General features: G+C 38.5%; 1 long non-coding RNA gene across 1 annotated transcript; it reads right to left on the bottom strand.

The window, feature by feature from the left end:
- Positions 1-5,493: 5,493 nt before the first annotated feature.
- On the bottom strand, positions 5,494-6,645 carry LOC120757721 (uncharacterized). Its single transcript, XR_005702623.2, has 3 exons — positions 6,466-6,645; positions 6,025-6,162; positions 5,494-5,600 (listed from the first exon to the last, which is right to left on the bottom strand). It is a non-coding gene; the product is annotated as an uncharacterized LOC120757721 (long non-coding RNA).
- Between the last annotated feature and the right edge of the window lie 655 nt (positions 6,646-7,300).

Raw genomic sequence — 7,300 nt, 5'->3', positions numbered from 1 at the left:
CCTGAATTGCTTCATCCTGCAAAGAATATAAGCAGAGCATGGATGAAATAGATATCAGCATTCACCAAACTGGAATACCAAATCCCATTTAAAAAAAAAAAAAATCACATTGCTAATTCACTTTTCCATCTAAATAAGCAGAGAAGCTAAATACAAACAAGGTTCACTGTACATTAAAAAAAAAATGGACTATATGCCACTAATTCCTATCAATCAATTTCAGCCAAGAATAAGGGGTTTTGAGAGACTATATGATTTTATCTAAGAGCAGACCTGCTGATTCAGAGGCAACTGTTCTCAGGATTACCTTTGCTTATTATGGATCCACCAAAAAAACACATGGACCAGAACTCAGAGAAACTAATTAATATGAGTGAAACTCTACCAGCAGTTGCTGAATGAAATTCTGTCAAAATATCCTCCCAGGGATGTCTTTATAAAGTATGAAGAGCATGTGCCCGCTGTGGCAATAACTTATCCCAGAGGAGTATGAAAAGGGGCATCTTCCCATAAGAGGCCTTTTCTCTGTCTTTTTAGCTCCAATGAAATTGCATCCAGCGGTGAGATCCCAGTCATCAGATTGTTACTGTGGGAATACTGGTGGCAGCCATTGTCGGCAGGGAATCTTTACCAATGAAGCAATAATATAAACAGGGAGGAAGGGAGAGTTTCAGAGCAGCCCTGTGTGCGTACTTGTTATTCTTGCCACTTGCTGTGAATATCACTGGGAAAGGTCGCTTGGATTTAGCAGTTCACAGTATTGTGAACTGCTGGCTCAGATAAAGGCATTAGACTGTGGAAGATGATAATATGTTCCTTCCTTCTCAGAGATATTAATCTAAGCTACACCTCTTGATCTCTAGACAAGAATTTTAATTTGCCCAGCAAGGGTAACCCAAAACACCATCAAAATATTTTCTTTTGATAGTGGAGCACTATCACAGAAACGCCTTTTAATGACCCATTAAATCCGACTGGTTGCAGCAGATTAGTGCAGCCAGCTCTAAAGACACTCACTGCACCATAACAGTGTGGATGCTACCAAAAATCACCTCCACACAACTATGTCTGGAAGAGTCCTGAAAGCTGCTCATTATACTTTTCTTGACTACAAAGAAGTGTCACTATAGTTTTCATGACTCACATCACTTGACAAATTGATATGATAAATAATTTGCTGGATTTCAGCTTATTTTCCCTTAATCCTCTATTGTTTTTCTCAAAACAACTCATTTTAGTACCATCTGCAAGGAGATGGTGGTAACACCCCCAGAAGAGTAGAGAAATAAAGCACTGGCCTGTCAGTGGGCATGACTTTGGGAAAGATGTTTCACTTCTCCCACAGCTCCTCTGTACAGATACAGAAATTAATGATTTAACAATACAGAAGCTTCCTAGGTTTCCAGAATGATTTCTGAAAATGAGGCCCAGGTCATTCCTATATCCTTTAGGAATCTAAGTTGAACCATATATTAAAATTACTATTTGTTTCCTGTTTATTATCTGCAAAGTGAAATATTATAATGCAAGATATTTTACACATGCATCAACATTCAAAATTCATGAAAGAAGGATTGAGGTCTTGATAGATCCTTGACAAGACTGAGCCAAGAGTTCAGTGTTACATTAACCACCCAAGTTAGCACTTTTCCTACCAGTTGCAATATTTTCCATGCTCTCAAGAAAATATACTTCAGCAACAGCAAAATTACATGGGGTTGTGTGGAAGCATGATCCTTAAATAATAAAAAAAAAACCCCAACCTACCGAAACACCAACAAAGAAAAACCAAAACACAAAAATAAAATATAAAGACAACACATAAAGAAAATGTATTATGATTTTCCTGGCCTTGCTGCTTTTAGATTTAGAGGATTATTCCATCAATATTTCTCAAGTAAAGATCCAAGAAAGAAATAAAATTTAAGACCTATAGCAGAGCTACCTTCTGTTCACCAAGTGTGAAATTTTCAACATTTTAAGAACTATCAAAATGTGTTGTAACTATTCTTCACTTTTCTCCCAAATGAAGAATAAATAATGAGAAACATTTTGCATTTTTCCCTTTAATTGCTGAAAAATCAGTCAAAAGCTCTAACACTATTTAGTATCTGCCTGTAACAGTAATTAGTATCTCAAGCAATACCAAATGCAATTAAAATGTGCTTCTAAGCATTCACATCATATAAAGTCATTTCTTTTGTATCTTTATGTTCTAATAGGAAGGAAGAAAAATATTTCTGTGCCAAAAGTACCAGAGGGAAAGCAAATTACTGCAAAGCTGTATAAATGAGAAACTTTGAAATGTGTTTGAGCATTTCTAGATTAACTTCTTTGAGCAAGGTCTAGTTACCAGTTGCAAGGACAAATTGGTTTTTGTTTAGCAACCCACCATGTTAGATAAGTACCACTTCAATGAAATGTGAACCAGCCAGAACTAGTTTAAAGAATTGCTGTCGTGATTTTCAAGAATATTATAGAAACTGTTCCCTGGGGTTTTCGGTATCAGAGAGATGGCTGAAATGGAAACATTGCATGGCCTTTTTTGAACAAGCATTTGCATCAAGAGCCCTGATCATGATTAATATAAAGGCATTTGCTGGACTTAAAATCCATATAATAGGAAAAAGGAACACCAGAAGCTTTCCAGGATTCCCACTCACACTATAGCCACAATGGCCAGCAGCAGGAAGGAACTGCGTAAATAAGACACAGCCTAAATTATGTTTGCTTGAGATTTCTCTGTTTATACTGGGCAAATTTGAGCAATGGATTGTTAAAAGTTAAAATATTTAGAATTTACTCAGAGTAAAAAGCCAAATTTGACAACTCTATCCCTGCTCCCACCAATATTTAAGTATTTACAGACATTTGGGAAATCTTTTTGAGGCAGTTATTTCTCACTGCATTTCCAAAGCTTACATGCACATCCCAGCCAAACTTTATCATCAATAACCTTTAAGAAAATATAAGAACTAATTTGATTACATTATTATATAATTTAGGACCATATTTCTGGAAGTACAATATGCCTTAAAAATGTGATTCTCTGTGGGGAAAAAAAAAACACACCCCAAAAGGCAGCTGACAGCCTAGTACAAAAAAGATTTGGAAGAGATAAATATCCAAATTAGATCCAAATCCAAAATACCTCGTGATATTTGCTACTTCTGAACAGCAGGAGTAGCTTTCAGGAATGCTTGTGTGAATCCTAGATTTGGGGATAAGAACAGTGTGCAGTTTCACAGAACTAATGACACTTAAGGTAAAAACTTATTGAATAACCCACAACATTTAACAAAAGTTGCTGAGAGGCATGTTTTCAAATCAGTAGTGAATTTGACGTTTACCATATGTTCAGACATGGCTTTCTTCACTGTTTGAACAGTATGAAAACTTCCCATAAAGCTCCACTAATTACATTAAAACAAAAAATGACAAACAGGATGAAGAGCTGACAGTTTTCATAAGCCCAGACCAGCTAAGGACTTATCTTAAATCCTAATAGCACCATCTGATGGAGGATCACCACAACACTACAGCAGAGATTCAAAGTGTGCTAGACATTAATTTGAAAATGTTTTAATATATTTCCTTACTTTGTGTATTAAACTGTAAACATAAGTATACAGAGTTGTGGTGATCTGCTAAGTAAATCTAAAGTAGATTATGACATTTTAAGTCAATAAAAGTCTTGATTTAGTAGGAAGCAAACCATCTGAGGTTAAGCTGAACAGAAGAAAAGCAATTTCTTTCCAGACACCTCTTTTGTAAAGTCAGGATAATACATATAAACATGTCTGGTATCCAAGTCAAGTCTCTATTGCCCTTAAGCACACCGGTTATCCACACAGGATAAAGTATAAGTGAAGAACAAACATTTGTGCTCCCTTAAAGGACACCAAGTAGAGCAATATTTTTAGTATGTGATTCACTAAATACCAGAATGATGTAAAAGAAGAACACAGGCATCACAAGGGCAGCTGGAGGAGAAATCTGAGGATCAGAGAGCTGCATGCAAGACATACCAAATATCTAATCAGGAGGATGTTATACAACAACTAAATTATATGAATATAAGTAATTACACATTTAATTCATTTGGGATTACAGCTCCAGATAAAGAGAATTTACTCTGCTTTGCTGTATTAGATGGCCCTCCAGGCCATCTCATCCCAGGCTCCTCATCCCAGCTCAGCCAGGAAAAGAAAACCGACAAAGAACAGTTCTTCCCTTTGGCAGCCCTAAGGGCCTGCAGTTAGGACATTCTCTCCACTGCTAGATTAGTTACTTAATCCTTAAATACCTCCATACACACAGAGAACTTGGCCCAATCCTTCAGGTTTTCTACTTTCTGCCATGCCTGGGCAATGTCTTTCAATCCACTGCTTCTACCAGATCTGGAGATTCCAGGTATGATTCCTTTTCATTTTAACTCAAATTTCCCCCCTCCCATTCCATAAAAGGTCAAGAATCTAAAACGTTACTTTAACTTTGAAGATGCACAACTTCAATATACTCTTCCCTTTTACTATAGTGCAAAACCCCAGGAGTAAAACTGAGTCCAGGCCACCCCACCTGCTGCACTATCCACACTGGGACCGACCATCTGCTGCAGGACCCCGTTAGCACAATGCTGTTCAGCATCACAGCTGTAAACCAAATAACAGCAAAAAGGGGAACCAAATAAACACTGACACGTGCTTTAGACAGACCAGGCAGTGGAAAATGTGGAGGAACCTAGAAGAAGGTAAATTAATCAACCATTCCTACAAGGTCAGATAAAACCACACACATCACCACACAAGACCTCTATTACTGCTTTGCAGAAACAGGTTGGATCCTTTCTGCCCTCGTAATCAGACTAATAGGATGAGGAAGCATTTTGATCTGTTGACTTCTGTAATTAGGAATATCTTTAATTCCTGGCATATACCCTGAAGGTAAGAAACCTACATCATCCAAGGAAATCCTGATATTGTTATTGTTCTGCTTTAAATCAAGCAAACACAAGAAGTGTCGAGATTGTGGGGCAGCTCACAGGAGCAGATGAGTAGAGGCTGTTTCGGGAGGACAGGCCAGGAAGGCAGGGAAGGAAACTCTCCTGTGGGGGACAGCAGCTGGGATGTGTGGAGCTCTGCCTGAGGAAGGGGATGAGCCAGGGAGCTCCTGGGCCAGGCGCAGAGTGATGCCTTGGGAAGGGTGACCTGGAATAGGAACTGGACAGAGCTGGAGAATAAAGCAGATATTTACTGCAAGGCCTTTAGGGTACACCTTGGGCAGGACAAGAGCCCAAGGGGCGACACCCAAGGTGGATCCAAAATGGTCACAAAATGGACAGCTGGTCATGAGGTCTCACACTTTTTTAAGTTTTGGTCCATTTGCATACTGGGGTTTTTTAATTGTCCAGTTACAGTTCCAGGTCATGAGGTCCCATCCTTCTTGTTCCTCCCTTCAGCCACCGTGGTTTGTGCTTTTGGGCCTGAAAGTTGTCCTTGGTCTTCAGCAGGAAAAGGATTTGTTTTGTGCCCCTGCTGTGTGCAGAGAGCTGAGTGACGCTGAATGTGAGCTCAGAACTGCACCCCTGGGCAGCGCAGAATCTGAAAATCATGAAAGCTACAATTTAAGGCGTCAAGAGCACCATGGCACAAACAATGGGGGGGTGTCTGCTGCCCACAGCCTCGTCAGCAGGAAGCAGGAGGTGAAACCTCCTCCAGACAACTGAAAGGAGCCCCACATCTGCAGACCTTGGCTCCTCCTGGATACTTTATCCACCCTTGCATCTGCTGGAAAGGCACCAGCAAGCCAGGAGGTGCCAGACATCAGGGATGGGATGATAATTTCTTAACACACCGGCAGCAGGTGCAGGTTCTCTGCTGGACCTGACATTTGCAAAGATCTGCTTGGGTATGTGAACGTAGTCACATCTGAAACAGGGCCCCAGAGATGCTGCAGAATATCTGACCCTGGAGGAATGCCAACTGACTGGACAAGGCCCTGAGCAAGTCGATCAAATTAACCTACCTTTGAAAAGTGGTTTGGGTTAGAAAAGCTCAAGTGGTTCATTTCAAAGAGTTGATTTTTTTTCAGATAAATCTATTTTTACAGATGTTTTCCAAAGGGATTTCATTTTTCAATAATGTACAAGTCTCCTAAGATATGCTTTAAGGAAAAAAAAAAAATAGCGGGTTTTTGTTAGAATTATTTCTCTGCATCTCAGGATAGACAACAAAACAAACAAGCAAGTTTCTTCACAGTTGTACCTTTCTGAAACCAAAGACACAAAATGTTAAAAAATGAGGTAACTGATTACACACTGCTGCCTGCAGAGTATTGTGTAGCGTGCAAATAAATAACAGACGTGAGAGTGAATTCTGAAGCAAAAGGCAAACATAAGTAAAAATAATGGAGTGAACAAAAAAAAGGGAGAACAGGACACAAAGACTGAAGCCATTCTATTTATACCTGTTTCGAAAAGCAGAATACTCCAGTGGAAAATAAAACCAGCCAACAATAGACCTTGGAGGCCAAGTGTTTGGAACTAAGCACACCTGCTGTTCAGTCAGCTCCTCACGTCCTCTCGCACAACCTGCCTCCAATAAAAGCTTCCTGCTTTGCATTCACAGGACAAAGGAAAAGGGGACTTATTTCTGCAATAAAAATTTAAAAGGCTTGTTACAGCTTTTTTACTGCCTTTTGCATGCATTGATGTTTATGCTTCATTACTTTAATTTTGGGGTTTTTACTGCTGTTAGTGCCCGAAAGTTAAGGTGGTAAACTACAAGCTTTTAAAGCAAGCAGATGCTTCCTTATGGTGGAAAAAGACTGAAGCTACGCTTTATGCCGAGAATAAATTTTAACTTTTAATAGCTTTCAGAAAAAAAAAAAAAAAAAAAGAAAAAAAAAAGAAAAAAAAAAAAAGACTTTTTTTGAAGCAGGTATAAAATACATGAATTATTTAATATCTGCAATTCATTTATGAGAATGGAAATCCTTTCCAGACTTGCTATTAGCATGGTCACTAATGCATCAATAAGAGCATGAAGAGGTCAGAACCACCCTTGTCATGAGTCTATTGGCTTTATTGAAGTTATGTAAAAAAGAGTATTAATTACCTGAACAGTGCAAGAACCTAACATTTTCAGTTTGTTTTCAAACTTCATGCAGAATACAATATATTTTTAGAGTACACAAAAACATTTAAAAAAATCAAAGAAAAATAAAAACTATACTGGTCTGTAAGTTAAAAAAAGTTTTCACCTTTTAGCAATTTTTCAGTTGCGGTGGAGATTTAACTACA

This window comes from Hirundo rustica, chromosome 11 (assembly GCF_015227805.2).
Source record: "Hirundo rustica isolate bHirRus1 chromosome 11, bHirRus1.pri.v3, whole genome shotgun sequence".
NCBI lineage: Eukaryota > Metazoa > Chordata > Aves > Passeriformes > Hirundinidae > Hirundo > Hirundo rustica.
The sequence above is the reverse complement of the archived record's forward strand: the minus strand, read 5'-3'. Positions and strand labels throughout refer to the sequence as shown.